The sequence below is a fragment of the Psammomys obesus genome, unplaced genomic scaffold, assembly GCF_907164565.1.
Source record: "Psammomys obesus unplaced genomic scaffold, mPsaObe1.curated_primary_1811, whole genome shotgun sequence".
Classification (NCBI taxonomy): Eukaryota; Metazoa; Chordata; class Mammalia; order Rodentia; family Muridae; genus Psammomys; species Psammomys obesus.
The window spans coordinates 295,515-320,782 of record NW_026590412.1 but is presented as its reverse complement, the minus strand read 5'-3'; the positions used below and the strand labels follow the sequence as shown (position 1 = coordinate 320,782).

The 25,268-nt window shown below is 37.7% G+C and overlaps 1 pseudogene; it reads left to right on the top strand.

Moving 5' to 3' along the window:
• Positions 1 to 418: 418 nt before the first annotated feature.
• LOC129676801 (HEAT repeat-containing protein 3-like) lies at positions 419 to 20,794 on the top strand (annotated as a pseudogene).
• Positions 20,795 to 25,268: the final 4,474 nt, after the last annotated feature.

The window sequence follows — 25,268 nt, the reverse complement described above, 5'->3', positions numbered from 1 at the left end:
CATAATCTCTGAATATCGAATGTACTATATTGTAAAATCTTTAGTTTGATGAAGTTTTGTATCAGGCATTATATAATTCTATCTTAAAGAAATATTCTTTTATTTAAGTTATCATAAAACCAATGGTTTCCTACCACATCCTGCCATGCTTCCTGAGGTATCTGCACGTTGAATTTCTCATTTATATCAAAGTTCAGGCTTTCTGACATCACCTTGTACTTGGATATACCTTCATTAAGCAAATGCCTTGGAGAGCTGGCCCTCCTGTCTCTGCCATGGCCTCATTAGTTTCCTGGGGTTCTTGGTGCTGCTTCTGACCTTTCCCATTTCTGGCTGGTTTGCTCTGAAGATCGTGCCCACCTATGAAAGGGTGGTTGTGCTTCAACTTGGCCTGATCTGTACCCCTACAAGAGCCTGCATGGTTCTTCTCCTGCCCTTCATTGACTCCTTCCAGAGGGTGGATCTGTGGACTGAAGCCTTCAGTGTTCCTCCTTGCAAGCTGGATGGCGTGACCAGAGTCTGGGGACTGGAGGTAGACCGTGTAGAACTAGCAGTGGAGGCTGTGCTTCAGCCACCCCAAGACAGCCCAGCTGTATCCAGCTTGAAAAGCACCCTCCAATAGCTCACCCTCCACTTGCTAGGGGGAAACATGAACTCAGCGGTAGGAGGTGTTCTGTCCCTGGGGCCAATGGACACCTTGGAAGTGATAAGTGAAGTGGAGCCATCTGCCTCTCATGCTATGACTGAGCACAGCCTAAAATAGTCAGTGACTGAGGAGCTCCTCACTGCCCTGCAACCTTTCCTGTCAGAGGCATTGGTCAGCCAGGTGGGGGCCTGCTATCGGTTCAATCCTAAGAGAGATGGGAGCCATGGCAGTTAATGCTTAGAGGAGTGTTGTCATCTGAATTCATTTGTAGAATGCTGTGTTAATAAGACTTATGAGAAAAATAACAAGACCGTGATATCTGTACTAATATGTTCTGTAAACTATCTGGGTAGCTGACACCCAAATGTTTCAATGCTTTGTTTAGGTTATGGCATTTTAAATATTTTTTAGATCTGTAAGTTCTGATGAATCAGTAACAAAAAGAGTTGTGAGAGTTCTGTCTTCTATGTTAATGTTCTCTAAATCACCAATATTTTCTGTTTAGGTCAATGACAAGACTTTCAGAACTGAATAAAATAGCCACTCCTTAAAACAACTTTTGGACACATATCCATTGCTACTGTGAGAAAACAGTGTTCCATTAGGCAGGGGGGCACTTATTCATGAAAAGAAACAGAATTGTTCTTTGTATTCTTATGTCTTTGAACTGCCATAAAAAAACCCTTTTCAAATCTTCAAATTGGTTTCCATTGTCTCGCCTTTAAAAAATTATAACAAATTTTCTTCTACTAGTCTTTGATAGGCATTTAAGCCCACTACCACATATTTTTGCACTGGAAAATTTTATGAGATATTTTTATATTTGAATAAAGGTATTGTTCCGGTTTAAAAACAACATGAAGTTTTTGCCTATTAATCGTTGTAAGAGCATAGCCTTGGATATACAATAGCGTGGAGATTATTCCAAGCTTAGTTGAGACAAAGTTTCTTGAAAGTAAAACTTTTGTTCTTTTCTTCTATATCAGCATGATCCAATAGAACACCCTGTAATGATAGAAACATTATTTATCTGTGGTACTCAGCGCTTTCTGCTCTCAAACAAATAACTAGAACTTGAAATATGTCTACTGTGCTTTGGGAACTGAATGTTTTAATTGTAATGAATTCTATTTGACTCTAAGCAGATTCATGTGGCTGGTGGTTACTAAATTGAATAGCATGGCTCCAAACCCTTATGCTAGATTATAGAAATCAGACTAGCAGATAGACATTGCCGCCTAATATTTTGAGACAGAGTCTTGTTATGTAGCCCAGAGTTACCTCAAACTTAGGAGCTTCCACTTCAGGCTTTCCAGTGCTAAATTGTAAGTGTGTGTTCCCAACCCTGACAAGTGTGTGTGTGTGTGTGTGTGTGTGTGTGTTTGCTGTAATTCAAACCCATTGATTTACAACTTTCAGTGAAATGCTCTTGGCATTGAATTATGTCCCCAGCAATATTTTTTTGAGATAAGGTTATGCTACGTAGCTCAAACTTTTCTCATACTTACAGTCTTCCTGTTTCAGCCTTTTCACGGCAGGTGTTATAAGTGTATTACACCGTACTCAGCCTCAATGTAGTTTAAATATTCCTAGAAAAAGTCTCTTAAATGGCTTTGAAAGTTGCTGATATATATTAGTTGTACAAATTGCTGTGTTTCAACAGGAGAAGATGTGCCTAGATCTATTGCAACTTGATATGCCAAAGCAGGTTGATATCTACAGGCAGCCTATCCTTTTCTGAGGAGAAAGGAAGGACTCTAGGATTGGGAGGAGGAGAGGTAGTAGAGTGGTATTTGGAGGAGAGAAGGGAGGGAAAGCTGTGATGGGGAATATAAAGTTAATTAATACATTAATTTTTAAAAGAAAAATATCGGTGTATTTATACTGACATTTTCATTAAAGTAGGTCATGTAATTTGAGCATGGTACACTCTGTTAATCATCTTTTTGTTAATATAGTGATCTCCAATTCTAATCATTTTCTTGCAAATAATGCAGGGTTTTTCTTCTTTGCTTTTAAATGACACATACACAAACACACACACACAAACATACATACATACATACATACATACATACATACATACATACACACAAACACACACATGTTGAAAGACACTTTGACTATAAAACTTGTATTTTGGCAACAGAAGATAACTGTTTTTATGTTGAGTTGTATTTCTTTGGTATGGTCACAAGAATGATATAGCTAGATCATGAAGTAACTCGTTTCATGTTTGTGAAGAGTCTATAATTGTATATATAGGAGCTATGCTAGTTGACATTCCTACCAGCAATGTACCATATCCTGGATTTATGTATTTGTTTGTTTGTCATTGTACACAGTACTATGTTTAGTACATAGTTTTGTTAAGGATATTGCATTAAATCTGTTCTGACAGGAGTAAGATGGAATCTTAGTATAATTTTGATTTGTATTTCCAAGCTGGCTAAGGATATTGTACATTTAAGTGTATCTATTTGCCATCTGCATTTCATCTTTCCAGAAATGTTTGTTTTGTTTGCCTATTTATTGGCTGGATTATTTAGAGTGTTTTGATCTTTAATTTTTAGAGTTTTTAAAAATACATATTCTTAGTAGGGAACCCACTTGGATACTGAGCAACCATGGGCTACATCTGAGCAGGGGTTCTAGGTTATATCCATGAATGGACGTTGGTAGCTAGCTCTTTGACCACCTCCCCCTGATGGAGGAGCAGCCTTGTCAGGCCACAGAGGAGGACAATGCTTCCAGTCCTGATGAGACCTGATAGGCTAGTATCAGATGGAAGAGGAGGAGGACCTCCCTTATCCATGGACTTGGAGAGGGGCATGGGAAGAGATGAGGGAGGGAGGGTGGAATTAGGAGAGGATGTGGGAGGAGGCTACAGCTGAGATACAAAGTGAATAAACTGCAATTAATAAAAAAATAAAAATTTAATTAAAAAATACATATTATTGGTATTTATTCTGCCACATGTATAGTTAGTATACATTGCATCTGTAGGCTATCTCTTCACTCTGTGGATTATTTCCTTTATTGTGTGGAAGGTTTTACATTTTATCTTCTAGACAGGGTCTCCCAACATTCAAAAAGTCATCAAACAAGCTGTGGAGTGATCTTTAATGTGTGATCTTCCTTTTCCTACCTGCAAAGTAATGAGATTACAAATATGTGCCATCATGTATGTGGAAGAGGCTATTAGGGCTGTATGTTTCCAAAAGGTAAACTTTTTTTTTTTCAAGTTGAGCTATATCCCTATCCAGAAGACATTTCATTCCATTCAGTTTCTTTGGTTAATTACAAATAATTATTAGTGAGGATAGAGCATCTTACCCAGAGTCCTCCTTCTTGATTAGCTTCTTTAGATGTACAGATTTTAGTATATTTATCCGATATTATGTGTCTAATATCCACTTATGAGTGAGTATATGCCATTCATGGCTTTCTGCTTCTGGGATACCTCACTCAGGGTGATCTTTTCTAGATCCCACCATTTGCCTGCAAATTTTAGGATTTCCTTGTTTTTAATTGCTGAGTAGTATTCCACTGTGTAAGGTACCACAATTTCTGTGTACATTCCTCAACTCAGAGGCATCTTGGTTGTTTCCAGCTTCTAGCTGTTAAAAATAAAGCTGCTATGAACATGGTTGAGCAAATGTCCTTGTTGTATACTTGAGTACTTTTTGGATACATGCCTACATGTAGCTGGATCTTGAGGTAGCACTATTCCTAATTGTCGTAGAAAGCATCAGATTGATTTCCAAAGTGGTTGTACAAGCTTACATTCCCACCAACAATGGAGGAGGGTTCCTTTTTCTCCACATGCTATCCAGCATGTGTTGTTACTTGAGTTTTTGAACTTAGCCATTCTGATGTGTGTAAGGTGAAGTCTCAGGGTTGTTTTGATGACTAAGGACATTGAGCATTTCTTTAAGTGTTCCTCTGCCATTTCATATTCCTCTATTGAGAATTCTGTTTAGCTCCACACCCCATTTTTAATTAGATTGCTTGATTTGTTGCTGTTTAACTACTTAAGTTCTTTATATATTCTGGATATTAGCTCTCTGTGCGATATAGGGTTGGTGAAGATCCTTTCTGAATCTGTAGGCAGTCGTTTTGTTCTGAAGACAGTGTCCTTTGATTTACAGAAGCTTTTCAGTTTCATGAGGTCCCATTTATTGATTGTTGCTCTTAGAGCCTGTGCTGTTGATGTTCTGTTCAGGAAGTTGTCTTCTGTGCCAATGAGTTCAAGGCTCTTCCCCACTTCTTCTTCTAACAGGTTTAGTGTGTCTGGTTTTTTATTAAGGTCCTTGATCCACTTGGACTTTAGTTTTGTGCAGGGTAATAAGTATGGATCTATTTACTTTTCTACATGTAGACATTTTGATTAGACCAGCACCAGTTGTTGAATATGCCATCTTTTTTCCATTGTACCGTTTTGGCATCTTTGTCAAAAATCAGGTGTCCATAAGGGTGTGGGTTTCTTTCAGGGTTTTCTAATCAATTCCATTGATATACCAGTCAGTTTCTATGCCAGTACCACACACTTTTTTACTACTTTTGCTCTATAATACAGCTTGAAATCAGGGATGGAGATACTTCCAGAAGATCTTTTATTGTAGAGGATTGTTTTAGCAATTCTAGGTTTCTTGTTATCCATATGAAATTTTTTCCATGAGATTTTTTTCTTTCAAGGTCTGTAAAGAATTGTGTTGATAATTTGATGGGTATTGCATCAAATCTGTAGATTGCTTTTGGTAAGAAGGCCATTGTTACTATGTTAATCCTGCCAAACTAGGAGTAAGAAAGATAAGATGATCAATCCTCAGAAGAGAAAGAAAACAGGGAACAGGACAGGAGCCTACCACAGAGGACTTCTCAAAGACTCTACTGTACAGGGTATCAAAGCAGATGCTAAGACCAAACTTTGGGCAGAGTTCAGGGAATCAGATGAAAGAAGAAGTAGTTAGTAAGACCTGGAGAGTACAAGAACTCCACAAAGAGAGCAACAGAACCAAATTATCTGGGCTCAGGGGTATTTTCTGTGACTGATGTTTCAACCAAGGTACATTCATGGATATAACCTAGAACCCTTGCTCAATGTAGTCCATGGCAGCTCAGTATCTAAGTGGGTTCCCTAGTAAGGGGAAGAGGAGACTGTTTCTGACATAACCTCAGTGGCTGGCTCTTTGATCACCCCCTCTGAGGGAGGAGCAGCCTTGCCAGACCACAGAGGAGGACATTGCATCCAGTCCTGTTGTTGCCTGATAAGCTCTGGTCAGATGGAACGGGAGGTGGTCCTCCCCTATCCGGGGACTTGGAGAGGGGCATGAGAGGAGATGAGGGAGGTAAGCTGGGATTGGGTGGGAATGAGGGAGGGGGCTACAGCTGGGATACAAAGTGAATTAACTGTAATTAATATAAAAATATATTTAATTGAAAAAGAAATGTTCAACGTCCTTAGTCATCAGGGAAATGTAAATCAAAATGAATCTGAGATTCCATCTTACACCTATAGAACTGCTAAGACAAACAAACAAAAAACTCAAGTGACCAGCACAATTCTTTACAGAACTGAAAGAACAATTCTCAATTTCATATGGAAAAACAAAACAAAACAAAAAACCCCAAAATTGCTAAAACAATCCTATACAATAACAGAGCTTCTGGAGATATCACCATCCCTGATCTCAAGCTGTACTACAGAGCAATAGTAATAAAAAATGCACGGTATTGGAAGAGAAACAGACTGGAGGATCAATGGAATCAAATAGAAAACCCAGAAATAAACCCTCATACATACAGAAACTTAATTTTTGACAAAGAAGCCAAAACCATACAGTGGAAAAAGGCATAGCATCTTCAACAAATGGTGCTGGCCTAACTGGGTGTCTACATAACAAAAAATGCAAAGAAAAATCCATGTTTATGACCCTGCACAAAAGTAAAGTCCAAGTGAATCAAGGACCTCAACATAAACCCAGACACACTAAACCTGTTAGAAGAAAAAGCAGGGAAGAACCTGGACCTCATTGGTACAGGAGACAACTTCCTGAACAGAACACCAACAACAAAGGCTCTAAGATCAAGAATCAATGAATGGGACCTCATGAAACTAAAAAGCTTCTGGAAAGCAAAGGACACTATCATCAAAACAAAATGACAACTTTACAGACTGGGAAAAGATCTTCACCAACCCTATATCTCACAGAGGGCTAATATCCACAATGTATAAAGAACTCAAGAAATTAAACACCTATAAACCAAATAATCCAATTAAAAATGGGGACAGAACTCAACAGAGAATTCTCAATAGGGGAATATCTAATCGTAGAGAAACACTTAAAGCAATGTTCAGAGTTCTTAGTAATCAGAGAGATGCAAATCAAAACGACTCTGAGATTTCACCTTACACCCATTAGAATGGCTAAAATAAAAAACTCAAGTAATAACATTTGCTGGAGAGGTTGTGTAGAAAGGGGAACCTTCCTCCATTGCTGGTGGGAATGTAAACTTGTACAACTACTTTGGAAATCAATCTGGCGCTTTCTCAGAATAAATAGTGCTACCCCAAAATTCAGTTATACCACTCCTAGGCATATATCCATATGCTCAACTCTACAAAAAGCTATTTGCTCAACCATGTTAGTGACAGCTTTATTCATAAAAGCTAAGATCTGGAAACAATCTAGACCTGTCTCAACTGAGGAATGGATACAGAAATTGTGTTATATTTACACAATGGAATTCTACTGAGAGAACCAGCCAGTGAGTTCCTTAATGAGGGGGTCTGTATGTGACATGATCTCAGTGGCTGGTTCTCTGATCAACTCCCCCTGAGTGGTGCAGCCTTGCCAGGCCACAGAGGAGATAATGCATCCAGTCCTGATGAGACCTGATAGACACAGATAGAAGGGGAGGAGGACCTTCCCTATCAGTGGACTAGAGGAGGGACATAAGGGGAAAATAAAGAGGGAGGGTGGGACTGGGAGGTGAAGAGGAAAGGGGCCAAAGCTTGGATACAAAGTGAATAAATTGTAATAAATAATAAATAAACAAAACAACCAAAAAAAAAAAAAAAGAAGAAGAAAAATGTGCCTAGCTTTCCACAGAGCTATGACTGAAAAAGTATAGAAATAAAATATTTGATTCAGGTTAAGAATTTTTTAGTATGCAAATAATACTGTGTAATCATCATACAGTTTCATTGTTTCCCAAACACAAACTCAAACTTTCATTTCAAATGTTCTTGCAAATTGTTGATGCACAATAAAAAATGGTTTTACTAATATTTTTCTTCATAGAATTTATTTTTATTAATCTTTCTGTGCATTTATTACTAAAGGTTATAATAATAAAATTGACTTTATTACAAATTTCTGAGTAGAAAATCTAATGATTTATTCCAATTACCTTCTAAACCAAACTACTGCAAATTCTATTGACATTCTTTCTTTTTTTAACTTTTATTAATTACACTTTATTCATTTTGTATCCCCCCATAAGCCCCTCCCTCTATCCCTCCCAGTCCCACCCTCCCTCCCTTTCTGCATGCATGCCCCTCCCCAAGTCCACTGATAGAGGAGGTCCTCCTCTCCTTCTTTCTGATTTTAGTCTATCAGTTCTCATCAGAAGTGGCTGCATTGTCAGGGCTCTAGGTTATCTCCATGAATAGTCCTTGGTTGGAGTATGAGTCTCTGGGAAGTTCCCTGTGTTCAAATTATCTTGTTCTGTTGCTCTCCTTGTGGCGTTCCTGTCCTCTCCAGCTCTTACTATTTCCCACTTCTTACATAAAATTCCATTCACTCTGCCTGTCAGTTGGCCATCAGGCTCAGCATGTGCTTTGACAGTCTGCATGGCAGAGGCTTTCAGAGGCCCTCTGTGGCAGGTTGCTAGGTTGTTTCCTGATTTCTTCTTCTGGCTTTCAGAGGCCATCTGTAGCAGGTTCCTAGGTTGTTTCCTGTTTTCTTTTTCTTCTGATGTCCATCCTCTTTGCCTTTCAGGATGGGGATCGAACATTTTAGTTAGATGCCCCTCAACTGAAGAATGGATGCAGAAACTGTGGTACATCTATACAATGGAGTATTACTCAGCAATGAAAAATAAGGAAATCATGAAATTTGCAGGTAAATGGTGGGACCTGGAAAGGATCATCCTGAGTGAGTTGTCCCAGAAGCAAAAAGACACACACGGTATATACTCACTCATATAAATATACAACACAGAATAAACCCACTAAAATTTGTACATCTAAACAAACTAAGCAAAAGAGAGGACCCTAACTAAAATGACATTCTTTCTTAACTTCAGACCTGAGGCTTGTAAAGCTCCCAGCTCCCAGAATACTCTTCACTCATTCTTGCTCCTTTGGATCATATTACAAGTACGTCACTCACATATATTCAGAGATCACACATTCTACATAATTTAGAGGTTAACAAGTTTGGAAGGTATTCCCAGAATGAGGAAAAATTGCATCTTCAAAAACAAAAACAAAACACAAACCTTTCTCATCTCCTGCATGGCATTATCAGCAGAAAGGACAGTGTATGCTTTTTTTTTTTTCAGTTCTTAATTCTTTCTTTTCTTTTTTTTTTCTTTCTTTCTTATTGCATGTTTTACAATTTATTTAACTTTATATCTCTATTGTAGATCCCCTCCTCATCTCCTCCTGGTCCCACCTTTCCTCCTTCTTGTCCACATCCCTCTCCACTAGTCCACGGAGAGGGCGAGTCTTCTTTCTTTACTATCTGACCCTAGCCTATCAACTCTCACCAAGACTGCCTAGATCCTCTTCCTCTGTGAGCTGGCAAGGTCTCCCCGCCAGAGGGAAGTGATCAAATTAGATCAGGCAACAGAGTTCATGTCAGAGACAGGTCCTGCTCCCCTTACTAGGGAACCCACTGGGAGACTGAGTTGCCCATGGGCTACATCTGAACAGGGGTCTTCTTCATTCATGGTTCTTGGTTGATTCATCAGTCTCCGCATGCCCCACTGGGCTCAGATTTCTTTGCTTTGTTGGTCTCCTTGTGGAGGTCCTGTCCCCTTTGTGTCCTTCTATTGCCCCTTCTTCCATAAGACTGCCTGTGCTCTGTCCAAAGTTTGGCAGTGAGTCTCTGCATCCACCTCAATCTGCCTCTGAATGGAGTCTTTCAGGGGACATCTACAGTAGGCTCCTGTCCTGTTCCCTCTCTTCTACTGCTTCTGGAGTCTATCCTGTTTGCCTTCTGAATGAGAATTAAGCATCTTCCCAAGAGTCCTCCTTGTTGTTTAGCTTCTTTAGGTCTATAGAGTTTTAGTATGTTTATCCTATAGTATATGGCTGATATTAGCTTATAAGTGAGTATATACCACGAGTGTCTTTCTGTTTCTGGGTCACCTTACTAGGGACTGGGAAAAGATGTTCAACAACCTGACATCGGACAAAGAGGTAATCTAGAATATATAAAGAACTCAAGAAATTAAACGCCAACAAACCAAATAATCCAATTAAAAATGGAGTACAGAATTAAACAGAGAATTCTGAACAGAAGAATATAAAATAGTGGAGAAAGAAAGAAATGTTAACTTAAAGAAATGTTCAACATCCTTAGTCATCAGGGAAATGCAAATCAAAATGACCCTGAGATTTCACCTTAGACCCATCAGAATGGTCTAAGATCAAAAACTCAAGTGACAACACATGCTGGAGATGAGAGAGGGATGGTGGAATTGGGAGGGAATGAGAGAGGGGCCTACAGCTGGGCTACAAAATGAATAAATTGTAATTAATATAAAAAATTAAAAAAAGACTGCTTAGTTTCTTGTAAATCTGACTAAATCTTTCCATCCTTGCTAAAGGATCTCTCTGCACAGACAATAATGTGTTGACCCTTCTGGGAAAGGCACTTTGAACCTCCCTTAAGATTTTTTTCACTTTAGTTATCCACTGGTCTCTTCTCAGTGAAGTGGTAGTAGTGACAATATACTGGCTGCCTGGCTCTGGAGGCGAGGGTCAGCTTCATCATGACCTTTACTAAAATTTTAACTATGGGACTTCTGAATCAACAGAGAAGTCTTCTACATTAGTTGTCTGAGGAATTTCCCAGTCTACAACTGGGTTGAACATCTCTAGGGTGGCTCCTTCATGGCAATGGGCAGGAGCCTCAAAACCTAGTTCCAAACAAAATTGTTTCATCTTGGAAAAGACAGAAATCCAAGCCGCAACTAGCAGAGGAGAAGTCCTTCATAGAATTTCTAAACAAAATAATTGTCCTTCCCTTGGCATCTACCTCTTCTTAGTCCCCTTCTTAGATTTAATTAATTTATTTCAGTTATGTACACCCTAAAATTTTAGTCATAATGTCAGTTTTGTTTTCATCAAATTTCATGCTTCTTATATTGATTTTTCCTACGTGTTTGGAGTGTGGTTTTTTTTTTTCAGTCTCTATTTTAATGGGTTGTTGCACTATTTCTGAATTTTGCTTTATCCTTTCTCTACTGTAGCCTAGGCACACATCACTTCAGTAATGTCCTGGAGTGAGAGTCTTCCTGGTGTCTGATAGCTGACTATGTGAATCTCCACAGAGCTCCATGTTTATTTGGAATCATATTACTAAGCTAAAATCACTCATAGTGGGGTATGTACAGCATGTAAATCATAAACAGATTAGTTATTTTCTGGAAAGTTGTTAACCTACTAATTATCTCCATAAAAGGAACACTAATTTGATGTTCTAAGACAGGGACCTGTAAAGTGGACAGCAATAGTTCCTAGGAACTTGTTAATCCCTAAGAGACCGAAACACTATTGGGGAAAAGGAGACAGAATGCATATTGTTCTAATAAAATTCTTGATACAGTCCCAGATTGGGAAATTTATTAATTGGGAAAGTTATTAACCAGGAGGTAGGTCCTCTCTAGCAAAAGAGGAAAACATAAAACAATAAATAATATCTAATATTATCCAGAAACAGAAGAACAGGTGGCAAAGTTTAATCTCTGTTACTGATGAAAGAGGTAATTCTTTACATATCCCAACCACAAAAATATATTTACTGAGAGAAAGACATATCAGTCTTTACAATTGCCCATGTATTTGCTATCTGTAACTTACTGTTTAAATAAATTGTTAGCATCTTGCCTAACATTTAAAAATGAGTAGAAATTGGTAATCAATGGGCAGTTAAACTTCTTCACATTGGAGAATCAATGTGTTTTAAAGAGGCGGTGCATTTTTTATTTAGTTTTAACCTTGACTTGCAGAAGATTCCTTTGTTATACAAAATGTATAATTTTGACTTAAAATTGCTACAGATTATTCTTCTGTTCTTCAGATTGGAAGGACAAGACTCAACTGAACATCTAATTTTTAAATAATTAAAGAGGAAAGTAGGTCAATGCCATGCATTAAATGACTAGCTCTGGGGGTAGCTATATCAGCTATTGTGATTTTACAGATGCCTCTCAAAGATGTAAAGTCATTAAACTTAATTCAGGGCTAGTCTTTTGCTTCATTTAAATGTATGGAATTGACCTCAAAGTTTATTCTCATGTTGGATTAAATATTAACTTGGTTCTGCTTCTTCACTTAATATACGGCATTTATATTTCCAGATGGAAAATAACTTTTATTGATTTTAAAACAGTAATTACAATAAACCTTCCTAACAGTGTGTCCTTGGAACATGGCATTTATTCAGTGACACACTATATTTGGGCTCACTTAATGGTCTGCCACTTGAAGTCATGCCCCTCTTAATATACCCCTTATGGCAGAGAACAAATGTGATAAGTTAGTCTTTATACTCTTTTTTAAATATTTTTATTTTTAAATAATTTTATACATTCACTTGTAGTCTTTATACTCTTATCTCCTCCTTTCCAACTTCTACTCTCTCTGCTCTAAAAAGGTTCTTATCAAGGCTGCCAACAACCTCCATAATACCAAGTCTTATTATCAGCTTTATTGCCCCTGTCATCCTTGACCTTTTAGTCAAGGAACATTGGACATAGTCACTGTTCATCTCCTCTCTGACAAAGTTTCCTTACCTGGGACTCCAGGTTTTTCTCTTTCCTTACTGGTTGTGCTTTCTCAATTTCCTTTATTAACCAATTGTCCTCTTCCTTACCACTAAATAACAGTGTCCTAGAAAAGTTTTACCCCATTTATTTTATTGTGACAATATTCTATCCCTATGTGATCTCCTAAGTCCAGTTACTTTAATATACTATGTAGATAATGATAATGTGGGCTCCAAAATTTACACTATTTTGTTTCCTAAATACTACACTCATATAAAATTTATTGCTAAGTATTTCTATTCAAAGTAAAGAGTTAACAATTTTCTTAGTTTTTTTTAAAGTTTAATTTTAGTTATGTATTTATTTATTACAATTTATTCACGTTGTATCCCGGCTGGTGAGATCCTCTTCCCCTTCTATCAAGGCTGGCTGCATCATCTTCTTCTGTGGCCTGGCAAGGCTGCACTCCCCCAGGTGGAAGTGATCAAAGAGCCGGCCACTGAGTTCATGTCAGAGACAGTCCCTGTGCCTCTTACTAGGGAACCCACTTGGAAACTGAGCAACCAATAGGCTTCCTTTGAACAGGGGGTCTAGGTCCTCTCTATGCATGGTCCTTGGTTGGAGTCTCCATCTCTGCAGGCCCCTCTGGGCCCAGGTGTTTTGGCTCTGTTTTTTTTTTTTTTCCTTGTGGTGTTCCTGTCCCCTCCAGGTTTTCTATCTATTTTTTCTTCCATAAGGTTTCCTGCACTCTGCCCAAAGTTTGGCTATGAGTCTCAGTATTTCCTTCAATACCCTGGATCTGGTGCTTTCTCAGAAAATTAGGAATATTGCTACCTCAAGATCCATTTATACCACTCCTAGGCATTTCCTGAAAAGAAGCCCCACCAGTCAATAAGGTCAGTTGCTCAACTATGTTCATAGCAGCTTTATTTGTAATAGCCAGAATCTGGAAACAACCTAGATGTCCCTCAACTGAGGAATGGATACAGAAATTGTGGTACATTCACATAATGGAATACTACTGAGCAATTAAAAACAAAGGAGTCATGAAATTTGCAGGGAAATGGTTGGAGCTACAAAAGATCATCTTGAGTGAGGTAACCCAGAAGCAGAAAGACACATATGATATATACTCACTTATAAGTGGATTTTAGCCACATAATACAGGATAAACATACTAAAATCTATAGTCCTAAAGAAGCTAAACAACAAGGACAATCCTAGGGAAGATGCGTAATCCTCATTCAGAATTCAAATAGGATAGACATCAGAAGTAGGAGAAGACAAGGAACAGTATAGGAGCTTTCCACAGAAGATCTCTGTTAGTTTTTTAAATTTTTAAAATTTATATATTCAATTTACATTCCAATCGTAGCCTTTTACCTCCTCTCTTCCAGGTTCTACCCTGTCACTCTTTTCCTCCTATCTCCCGTCCCCTTCTCCTTAGAAATGGTGAACCACCCCCTTTCCACCAAGCTACCCCAGCTTGTTTACAAGCAGGAGCCTAGCATAATTGTTCTCTGAGAGGCTCCACTCAGCAGCTGATTCCATCAGCTGCTGAGGCTGGCTGCCAAGCATTAGGCTGAGCTTTGGGAGTCCTGTGGAAGTGTGGGAGCAAAGACAGTAGGACCCACAGGCGACAAGAATGCCACAAGATGACCAACAAAGTCAACTAACCTAGGCCCATGGGGGCTTACAAAGACAGAAGCACCAACCAAAGAAAATACATGGACTGGACCTAGACCCCCTATGCATATGTAACTGATGGGCAGCTCGGGCTTCATGTGAATCCCATAACAAGTAGAACAGGTGCAGTCTCTGACATGGACTCTGTAGTATGCTTTTGATCGCTTACCTCTAATGGCGTTGCCTTGTCTGGCCTCAGTAGATGAGGATGACCTCAGTCCTGATGCAATTTGAAAAAGTTAATACTTAATTATTCTTCCAAATCTTCTGTTTACTAGTGTTCTGTGTCTTAAATGTAGTAATTAACTATACACATTTCTTTGAAATGAAAACCTGGGGAAGCCTTCTTTTTCTTCTGTCTACCCCATTTCAAATTATTACCAACCTTTGTTTTTTTTTTTAAGTTTTTATTGATTTTTTTTTTGTGAATTTCATAGCAGGCAACTCAACCCCACTCATCTCCCAGTCCCTACACCTCCATTCTCAGTCCTTTCAACCTCCCCATCAAAATAAAATAAAATAAAATAAAATAAAACAAAACAAAAAAGTCTCACCATAGAAGCTGTAGTAAATCACAGTGTATCACACAGTATATAATTCTGTTCACATATATTTACTTGTAAATGTTCATTGCAATGAGTCAATGGTCTGGTTTAACACCTCTGGCTTCTGCTACATTATCAATACTGGATCCACATTGGGACTTCTCTCAGATATTCTGTTGTTGTCCTATGTCATGGAGGTCCTGCAGCTTTGGATCTGCAGGACCAGCCCTTTCTCTTTTCCAGCAGTTCACAGATAGATAGATGTTGGGGTGGGCCAACTCAAAGCCCTGGATCTAGGCCTGGGTGGTAGCTGTGTCGGTCAGTCCACCAGCTCTCTCTCACCCACAACACCAGGGAGAGCTCTCCAACACTGCTTTGGGTAGCTCACCCAAAGCCACAGTTGGCAACAAACCTGTTTTCTGTCTTCAAAATATACCCTTAGTCTAACAACTTCTATTTTCCTTCTTATGCACTGAGGTAAGACTTACACTTTTGAGCACAGAACTTGAAAACTTGGTTTTCTCAGATTCCTTCCTCCATAAGTAAATCCTGTTGACTACTTCAGAATATGTTATTAATATCTTCTTTCAATAACTCCTACATCACTACAGCTCTAACCTAGAAAATAGCCATAACTTTCTGTTTATCCCTTTTTCATACTTGCTTTCTTAAATCAGAGGGTGGCATTTTAAAACCATGAATCAGATTGCTTTTATATTTAGAAGTGTTCATAAGTTTCCTAGTTCCGTATACTTAAAGCAAAATCTAAACTCCTTACTATAAAGTGCAAAGTTCTACTTGATCTGGGAACTGTCTTCTTTTCTCCCACATCACATTCTCTCTGCCTTATTTTCACTAAAATTCTTGTTTTTGTTTTTTTCCCTCTATAACCCCACAGATACAGCCTTTCCTCAAATATATATCTTGCATGTTTCTTGTATTTGGGAGGGACTGCCACACTGAAGTTTGCGCAGATCACATCATTTTGTCATATAAAGCTTAACAACCCAAGTTATCTCAGAACTCATAAGTAAATTTTATCAAAAACGAGGTAGATGATTTAATGAACATCCATGTGTATGTATAAACCTGGATAAGTGTACAGATAAAGCTCAGGCTTTGCATTCAGATATCACAGATCATATGATTTTTTATCTTCAGCAGAGCCATCCAACAGTAATATAAGTGTAGGCATTGATTACTTCATGTATAAATGGGAAACAAAATGTAAAGGTATGTGCTAGTGAGGCAAAAGACTTCATAAACTGAAAAGCCAAATTATTAAATGATACATTTACATTTTTCATTTTATTTTAATCTCTAGTCTAATGTAAAATTTTCTCATTGCTATGTAAACCTATGAATTTTAACATGCGAAAAGGACTATGAATTTTAACATATTTATAGAATCATTGACAATTATGATTAAATGTGCTATGGACAGCTTGTACAGGTTTGGTACAAATAACATATTTTCATTTCTGTGTGGCAGGGATCAACAGACTGCATACAGTAGCCAGGCCAACTCTGGCTTATCACCTCCATTTTAGATGATATTTATTGCACTACAATTGCATCCATTGATTTACATAATTTATGACTACTTTTGCTCTTTAAAGTTTTAAGTGTAGAGTTATGATAGAGACTACGTGGCCTGCAAAATTATTGGTTAATTACCTCTTCACAGCAATAGAAGTTTGTTAATCAGCATTCTGGCATAAATAATCAGAAGTGGAACTTCTGTGTCATGTGGTAATTATATTTTTAATTTCTTAAAAGAGAAAATGCTTTTGAAATACATTAAAATATATAAGAGTATATCTGATTATTTAAATCATTACCACAATTTAATACCACCAGTATCTTATTTTAGTCATTTAATTTTCTAATGGCTGTGCTTTTCATTTATCACTATTCTTATAACAATCACTTTCTTAAAGATTCATGTTACTGCATCGTGTTTCTCAAGCTTTTCCAGTGTTTCAGCGCTTTTGTGAAGTGTCTGTTCAGGTTCATTGCTTACTTCTTAATATTTTCATTTTTATGTTAAAATAAAAATATACACATTAAATCAGTTAGAAGAAAAACTGGGGAAGACCCTAGAAATCATTGGTACAGGAGAAAACTTCTGAAATAGAACACCAACAGCACAGGCTAAGAGCAACAATCAATAAATGGGACCTCATGAAACTGAAAAGCTTCTATAAAACAAAGGACACTGCCATCAGAACGAAACAACAGCCTACAGACTGGGAAAGGATCTTCACCAACCCTATATCTGACAGAAGGCTGATATCCAGCATATATAAAGAACAAAAGAAGCAGAAAAGCAACAAAGTAATCCAACTCAAAAATGGGGAACAGAACTAAACAGAGAATTCTCTGTAGAGGAATATCAAATGGCAGAGAAACACTTAAAGAAATGCTCAACCTCATTAGCCAACAGGGAAATGCAAACCAAAATGACCCTGAGATTTCACCTTACACCCATCAGAATGGCCAAGATGAAAAACTCAAGGGACAACACATGCTGGAGAGGTTGTGGAGAAAGGGGAACCTTCCTCTACTGCTGGTGGGAATGTAAACTTGTACAACCACTCTGGAAATCAATCTGGCTCTCAGACAACTAAGAATAGCGCTTTCTCAAGATCCAGCCATGCCACTCCTAGGCATATATCCAAAAGTACACAATAAGGACATTTGCTCAACCATGTTTGTAGCAGCTTTATTTGTAATAGCCAGAAGCTGGAAACAGCCCAGATGTCCATCAACTGAAGAATGGATACAGAAATTGTGGTACATCTACACCATGGAGTATTACTCAGCAATGAAAAATAAGGAAATCATGAAATTTGCAGGTAAATGGTGGGAACTGGAAAGGATCATCCTGAGTGAGCTGTCCCAAAAGCAGAAAGACACACATGGTATATACTCACTCATATAGACATATAATATAGGATAAACCTACTAAAATCTGTACATCTAAAGAAACTAATCAAGAGAGAGGACTCTGACTAAGATGCTCATTCTCCATCCCAAATGCCAAAGAGTATGGACACCAGAAGATGAAGAAAACAGGAAACAACCTAGGAGCCTGCCACGGAGGGCCTCTGAAAGGCTCTGCCCTGCAGACTATCAAAGCAGATGCTGAGACTTATGGCCAACTGTTGGGCAGAGTTCATGGAATCTTATTAAAGAAGTGGGAAATAGTAAGATATGGAGAGGACAGGAACTCCACAAGGAGAGCAAACAGAACCAGAAAATTTGAACACAGGGTCTTTCCAGAGACTCATACTCCAACCAAGTTCTATGCATGGAGATAACCTAGAACCCCTGCACAGATGTAGCCCATGGCAGTTCAATGTCCAAGTGGGTTCCATAGTAATGGGAACAGGGGCTGTCTCTGACATGAACTGATTGACCTGCTCTTTGATCACCTCCCCCTGAGGGGTTAGAAGCCTTACCAGGCCACAGAATATGACAATGCAGCCACTCCTGATGAGATCTGTTAGACTAGGATCAGAAGGAAGGAGAGGGGGACCTGCCCTATCAGTGGACTTGGGGAGGGGCATGTGTGAAGAAGGGGGAGGAAGGTAGGATTAGGAGGGGAGGATGGAGGGATTTATGGGGGGATACAAAGTGAATAAAGTGTAATTAATAAAAGTTAAAAAAGAAAAAATATACATTTAAAATTGTTTAAAGAGAGAAGTGTAGAAATTATGCAAGTATGAAATTTTCAAAAGATTTAAAGAGAATCATGGTTTCTCATGAGAAATCCATTGGTTTTTAAGCATTGTTCTTCAGTAGCATCATTTTTCAGTTTCATACTTTTCTTTGTCTTTAAATTTTAACAATGTAATTGTAAATGTGCATGAATTTAATTTTTTAATGTTGTTTGGGGTTCATTCAATCTCTTAAATACCTAGGACTTTAGTGGAACGTAGGAAGTTACCAGGTTGTGCTATTTCAAGCATTTTTTTCAGTGCCACACCTTTTCTATTTTCTTTTTAGAACTACAAAACCATACTGTTTAGTGTTCTATTAATAATATCATGGGTAACTTCTGGCTAAGTTCCTTTATTTTTAGTCTTTTCTTCTTGTCCACTTTTCAGTCCTCATACTTCCTGGTGTTCTAGCTCATGTCTTTGTATATCTTATGATGTTGGGTCTTTTTTTTTTTTGTTTGTTTGTTTGTATTTCAATTCAGTCATTATCATTTTTAAATTTTAAACTCTCCAGTTGTTTTTCTTTCTAATGTTCTTGATACATTTGATTTTAACTCATGTGTTAAGAGCCCTGTGACATTTTTTTTCTTACAGATACTAGAGAGTCTATTGTGGAAAATTCCACTAACTCTGTCAATCATGTAGCATTTCTCCAAACTTATTTGAAATTTTGGAACTATAATAAGCTGAGTTGCTTTTGATTGTGATTCAGACATTTTATATATCACAATAGGAGGCTCTAGTTCTGGTTTTAATTTTCCAAAGCATATTGGTTTTATTGGCATTTTCATTGTAATTAGTACTGGAGTGTGATAGGACTATGTCTCGGTGAGAGTGTAAGATTGATATTTTTGCATATAAGCATGTACCTAGGAAACATCAGTGTTTTTAAAAAATGACGTTGTCATAATATAACAATAGATTCATGTGTCTTCTTTTATTGTAATTTGAAAATTGTATGGACTTAATGACAAAACAACCTAAGTGAAGCTACTATTTTGTTAGTACTTAAATCTTTTTAAATACCAACGATAACCAATTAGAGTTTCACTGTACATATTTTTGTTTGTGATATTTAAATTAATACATACAAATTAAAATTTTAAGATTATTTTTCTTTAATTTCAGTTTTAAAAATCCAGACTGATCTGACTACTATGGATAGTTTTTTCATAGTGCAGTGATCACAACGGTGTAGCTAAATCATTGCTGTCCCACAGAAATATGAAATACCTTTAATGTGTTCAGATAATGTAGGAATGATACCATAAAAGACACAGAGATCTTAGGGATATAGTAATCTTGTAAAGTGATTACCTCACAAGCTTGAAGTCCTGAATTTGATTTTAAGAAGCCATATAAAAATGTCAGGCAGAGATAGGAAACTCTCTGTGGTTCACTTGCCTGTCAGTCTAGCTAAATTGGTGAAAAACTGAACAATGGGAGTCTCTGTCACAGAGAATGTGGATGATGTTTCTGAGGATGATATGCCAGGTTTTCTTGTGATTCATACATGCAAGCACTCACAAGGCATATATAGGTGGTATATAGGGCATATACCACCTATACAGATGTATCTATATAAATGAACATGCATGTACACATGCACTCACGTAAAAATAAAATGAGGTTCCAAGAAGGATGCTCCAGATATTGCTAAAGAGGTTGATTCTCTAAAGGACATAAAAGTGCTTTGAGGGCCCTTTACACAACAATGACCTCCAAAATTTCACAGTACTACTATTTCACAGTAGGTGACACCTGAACAGCTGGTGGCACTGTGCCAAGCTGACATTCATAGCAGTAGTGACAGTGTTAGAGTGAATGTGGTCATCATCTGGGAGATCATTGGCAGCATTCTAGACAAAGAAGATGGCACACTTCAAAACTCAAGACTATTGGGTGCTTTCTGCTGGAGCTTGCCACCAAGGACCCTTCCCTCATGGTAGCAAGAGAGGTTTGGAATGCTCTCTTTGATGCTTTTACAAATGGGGATGAAGCTGAAGATGCCTCACTTCAAATTAAACTGTTAACTTCTTTGAAAGAATTCCAGCTTTCAAAATGAAGCTATGGGAAGAAGATTGAACAAATACAGCCCAGATTATCTGTGTGTTCTTTACAATGTGAAGATGAATTTGAGGTTTATTGCTTACAAAGAAGCTGCCAAGAAAAGATGGCCTTTTTAAACTATCAAGAAACTAGAGATAGGGCTGGCTTAATAGCCACATGCCTGGTTGGCATGCACCACCATGAATTCATCCCTAGCTTTTTTCTCTGTGTGGAAAAAAAGGCAAGAGAGACTGTTTCTTCTGGATGGATTTAATGATAATAAAATTAAAGGGTTTCCTTTAAGTGTGTGTTTCCAAAAGCCTTTTATTTTTAAGAAAGACTCTCACTAGGTATCCTTGATGGCCTATAATTCAAAGAGATCTACCAGCCTCTGCCTCCTGATTGCTAGGATTTAAGGTATGCAACCCAATACTTGTTCCCCAAAAGCCATTATTCAAATGTCTATATTCTGGATAATAATTGAAGTTCAGCTCTTGAAAAACTGTCAGAAACATGTGTTAAGGCTGGAGACCTCTCTGGCATTCTGTTACATCACCAGTATATTTTTGCCACTGAGAATGAAATGTGGAAATGAAGTACAATCTCAGATGTTCCAGTAATTTCCTTCTCGGTGATAGGGTGGGATTCAGTACCTTGCTCCTGTTAGGCAAGTACACCACCATTAAGCTACCCCTCTAGGCCTTGACTACTTTGTGAGCAATAAAGAGACCTAAAATAATCATGTTCTTGAATTTTGCAGGAAAGGAAATTAGGCCAATTCTTGGGTGCTTTTTAAAGACAGTTTCATTTTATATTAGCTAAGTTCTTAACAGAAGTTTGAAAGACTTATAAAATATTTTTATATGACACATAACAATTATGAGACTTTTCTGAAGTTAATGAATTGAATTTGTCACTCTCAACAGAGTGAACTAATGAGGTGATTGCATTTTGTTCAGGGGCTCTGAGAAATTATTCTGTATAACATTACTCCCTGTTTTAATTTGATATACAATTCAAATTAGTATGACATATTTTTTAATAAATAGCTTTTAACTGAAAACATAAAACCAGTGAAATTAGTTTATAGAAATATATTTATTATATAATGATAATACTATAAAATATATAATTAGTTTGTGAAATTAGTAAGTGCAATAGTATGCTATATTTAAAACACACTAAATCAAAGTACACCAACTCCAACAAGTAACCAATTAAATATTAACAAACAATTTTGTATTATTTTTCATGTAAGTATTATTCAAAATCCAATCTGTTTCTTCTACTTATAACAGTTTGGACTAAACACATGCCAAGTGCTCTATAGTCAATTTTTTTTACTGGCAGCAAAGATATAAAGGACTAACAAACACATTTCTTTTTTTTATTAATTCAGTCAATTTATATCTTGGTCATAGGCCCCTCCAACTTCTCCTCCCAGTTCCACCCTCCCTCCTGCATCCCCTTTCCCCTATTCTGAGGACAACCCAGATACCCCAACTCATCTATTCACATGAGGACTGATTTCCTCTTTCTCCTCTGTGGCCCTGTATGGAAGTCCCATCAGGGGGAAGTGATCAAAAAGCAGAAACTAAGTCTATGTGAAAAATATCCCTAACTCTCCTAACTACTGAGCTCACATGAAGCCTAAGATGTCCATCAAATTTATATTCTTTGGGTCTGTGCATTGTGGTATGTCTATCCTGTACTACATGACTAAATTCTGCTTATGAGTATATGCCATGTGTGTTTTTCTGGGTCTCTGTTACCTCACTCAGGATGACTTTTTATAGTTTCATTCATTTGCCTGCAAATCTCATGATTTCCTTGGCTGAGTTGTATCCCATTGTGTAAATGTACCACAGTTTCTTTATCCATTCTTCAGTTGAGGGACATCTAGGTTGTTTTCAGTTTCTGGCTGTTACAAAAAAAAAAAGCTGCTATGAACATAGTGAGTAAATGTCCACGTTGTATAGTAGAGCATCTTTTAGGTTTATGCCCAGAAGTGGCATATTCAGGTCCTGAGGTAGATCTATTACCAGTTTTCTGAGAAAGCACCAGATTGATTTCCAGAGTGGTTTTACATATTTTCACTCCCATCAGCAATGGAGGAAGGTTCCTTTTTTCCCACATCCTCAGCAGCATGTGTTGTCACTTGAATTTTTGGTTTGACCTCAAGCTATGCAACAGAGCAATAGTAATAAAATCTGCATGGTACTGGCATAAAAATAAGCTGGTTTGGTTGGTCAATGGAATTGAATCAAAGACCCAGAAATAAATAAACCCACACAACTATGCACACCTGATCTTTGACAAAGATGCCAAAACCATACAATGGAAAAAGACAGCATCATCAACAAATGGTGTTGGTCTAAATATATGTCTACATGTGGAAAATGCAAATAGATCCATATTTATCACACTGCACAAAACTCAAGTCCAACTGGATCAAAGACCTCAACATAAAATTAGATACAAATCTGTTTAGAGGAGGAAGTGGGTAAAAACCTTGAACTCATTGGCATAGGAGACAACTTCCTGAACAAAACACCAACAGTCAGGTACTAAGATCTACAATTAATAAATGGGACCTCTTGAAACATAAAAGTTTCTGTAATGCAAAGGATACTATCAAGAAAATGAAATGGCAGTCTACAGATTGGGAAAAGATCTTCACCAATCCTACATCTGACAAAGGACTAATATTTAAATATATAAAGAACTCAAGATATTAAACACCATCAAACCAAATAATCCAATTTAAAAATGGGATATAGAGCCAAACAGAGAATTTTTTATAATATTTTATTATTATTATTAATTACACTTTATTCATTTTGTACCCCCCATAAGCCCCTCCCTTCTCCCCTCCCGATCCCACCCTTCCTCCCCTTTCTGAATGCATGCCCCTCCCCAAGTACACTGATAGGGGAGGTCTTCCTCTCCTTCTTTCTGATCTTAGACTATCAGTTCTCATCAGAAGTGGCTGCATTGTCATCTTCTGTGCCCTGGCAAGGCTGCTCCCCCCTCAGGGGGAGGTGATCAAAGAGCAGGCCAATCAGATTATGTCAGAGGCAGTCCCTCTTCCCATTACTATGTAACCCACTTGGAAACTGAACTGCCATGGGCTACATCTGCGCAGGGGTTCTAGGTTATCTCCATGCATAGAACTTGGTTGGAGTATGAGTCTCTGGAAAGACCCTGTGTTCAAATTTTCTTGTTCTGTTGCTCTCCTTGTGGAGTTCCTGTCCTCTCCAGCTCTTGCTATTTCCCGTTTCTTACATAAAATTCAATTCACTCTGCCCGACAGTTGGCCATCAGGCTCAGCATCTGCTTTGATAGTCTGCAGGGCAGAGGCTTTCAGAGGCCCTCTGTGGCAGGTTCCTAGGTTGTTTCCTGTTTTCTTCTTCTGGCTTTCAGAGGCCCTCTGTAGCAGGTTCCTAGGTTGTTTCCTGTTTTCTTCTTCTTCTGATATCCATCCTCTTTGCCTTTCAGGATGGGGATTGAGCATTTTTAGTTAGGGTCCTCTCTTTTGCTTAGTATGTTTAGATGTACAGATTTTAGTGGGTTTATTCTATGTTGTACGTTTATATGAATGAGTATATACCATGTGTGTCTTTTTGCTTCTGGGACAACTCACTCAGGATGATCCTTTCCAGGTCCCACCATTTACCTGCAAATTTCATGATTTCCTTATTTTTCATTGCTGAGTAATACTCCATTGTATAGATGTACCACAATTTCTGCATCCATTCTTCAGTTGAGGGGCATCTGGGCTGTTTCCAGCTTCTGGCTATTACAAATAAAGCTGCTACAAACATGGTTGAGCAAATGTCCTTTTTGTGTACTTGAGCCTCTTTAACAGTGGAATCTTGAATGTTGAAGAAGCACTTAAAGAAATGTTCAACATCCTTAGTTATCAGGGAAATGCAAATCAAAATGATTCTGAAATTCGATCAAACACATTTCATTTCAATCTAAACAAATAAATTCAAAAGTTGTGTTTCATAATAACTGCTTAGACCCCTGTACACTATCTCTGAGTTTGTGAGGGTAAGTGCTTGTATATGTACGTATGTCTGTGTGTGGTGAGAGGGAGAGAGTAATACATATGGCACAGTGATTAATAGTGTATGCTATATTCAGAAGTGTAGCTTTTGTCACTTTTAAGTCACATACACACATTTATTCTTGGAATGGTTATATATATGTATATATATGACTTAATTGAATTGAAATACATCCCATGGTGCTCCATGTCAAGTTGTGAGTACCTTTAGATCTACATTTCAATAAAAATAAAAGTGTGAGAAAACCAAAACCAGTATTAGCAAACTGTGTTTTGTAATACAGGAAATCTAATTCATTTGTACAGAAAAAAGTCACAGGAAAATTACTCTGTCTTTTTTGCTCAAGTTTTTCATCACTAAGATCTTCCATTAAGTTTGGAACATGACACAAACTATAACTCCAGTGATGGTAGACACAATGACATTCAGAGAATTCAGAGAGCACAAGGGATGAGATGGAGCAATATTTCTCCATTACTTAAAATCAGTATTTCAAGAAAACAGACATTTGTAATCAATAATTGCTGGGACTGTATCA